The following is a 1,612-nucleotide window of genomic DNA, read 5'->3' on the forward strand; positions in this document are numbered from 1 at the left end:
ATACTTAATTTGATGCATATACATATATTGTGTGTAATTATATTTTTGGTAAATAACGCCTCTGTTTCTAACACACTTAGAAACTGACTATGAAACATTCCACTGCATGTTAATTATTTGGCCTTTTACTGACAAACATGATATCTTGTCATGGATTGTTCGAAATGAACAAAGATGACCTTTATTCCTTATCTTGTAGAAACAATTTATTACCTTAGCCGTATTTGGCTAAAAGTTTAGGAATTTACATAATAATTGACATTAAGCCAATCTACTTTTTTCACAAATAAGCTTGTGAAAAAGAGTTTAAAACGAACAACCAAACAAACAAATATAATGCAAAAAGGAAAACAAGACAAAAGGAAAAAGATGAAGCAAGAAGAAAAAAGAAACTAACTGATCGCTCACCTCTAACTTATTTTGTTTCTTTTCTTTTTGTTTCTTTATTTGTTTTTATGTTTTGCTGGTACACCGGCTACTGTTTCAGGGAAGAAGAGGGTTAAGGGATTAAAACATTTTGTATTTCCACGCATTCTACATGTGCTTATACCAATAAAGGCAACAGTAGTATATCACTGTTCGAAATTCATAATCGATCGATTGAGAGAAAACTAATCCGGGTTACAAACTAACACCGAGGGAAACACGTCAAATAAAACCAAGGAGAGCAACGACACAACAGAAACACTGAAATACAACATAAAACAAACGACAATACAACACACACAGAAACTAACTATAAGATAACAACTGCCAATTTCCTGACTTGGCACAGGACATTTTAAGAAACATTGTGGGTTGAACTTGATTTTGTGGCTAGACAAACCTCGCGCTTTTATGGCAATGTTACATATATTACACTAAAATGACACCATTACATGACAGGAATACAGTATATATAAATACACGAACATTCAGGACAGAGAAGTACACAAATAAACAATACAATAATACATTTTCACATGACAAGGTCAGGAGCCTGTAATTCAATGGTTGACTCAATCGGCAATCCTCGGGTGACTCCGCTTCTCTCCTTCTAGATGAGGTACGGAATCGACCGAGTTGTGACGAATGACTTACTCTACAATCGGCAATCCTCGGGTGACTCCGCTACTCTCCTTCTGTCCGTTAGATGAGGTACGGAATCAACCGAGTTGTGACGAATGACTTACTCTACAATCGGCAATCCTCGGGTGACTCCGCTACTCTCCTTCTATCCGTTAGATGAGGTACGGAATCGACCGAGTTGTGACGAATGACTTACTCTACAATCGGCAATCCTCGGGTGACTCCGCTTCTCTCCTTCTATATGAGGTACGGAATCGGCCGAGTTGTGACAATTGTGGTTGACTTTGCTTCATATCTTTTTTTTATAGCTGACTATATGGTATGGAGTTTCCTACTACATCGCTGTATGTCGTACTGTGACCTAAACCTGGTGTTATAGTTGGCTTAACGTCTCACTTGTATGACAGTCGCAATTTGCAAAATTATTTTAGCTCCTAGTTCACCGTTTTAAGATCCAAAGGACTGTAGGTTATTCAATTATTTGTATCCAGAAACGAAACTGTGTCACGCCATTGAATGCTTTATTCGAAAAAAAGGGGGCTTG

The sequence above is a fragment of the Mytilus edulis genome, chromosome 11, assembly GCF_963676685.1.
Source record: "Mytilus edulis chromosome 11, xbMytEdul2.2, whole genome shotgun sequence".
Taxonomy (NCBI): Eukaryota; Metazoa; Mollusca; class Bivalvia; order Mytilida; family Mytilidae; genus Mytilus; species Mytilus edulis.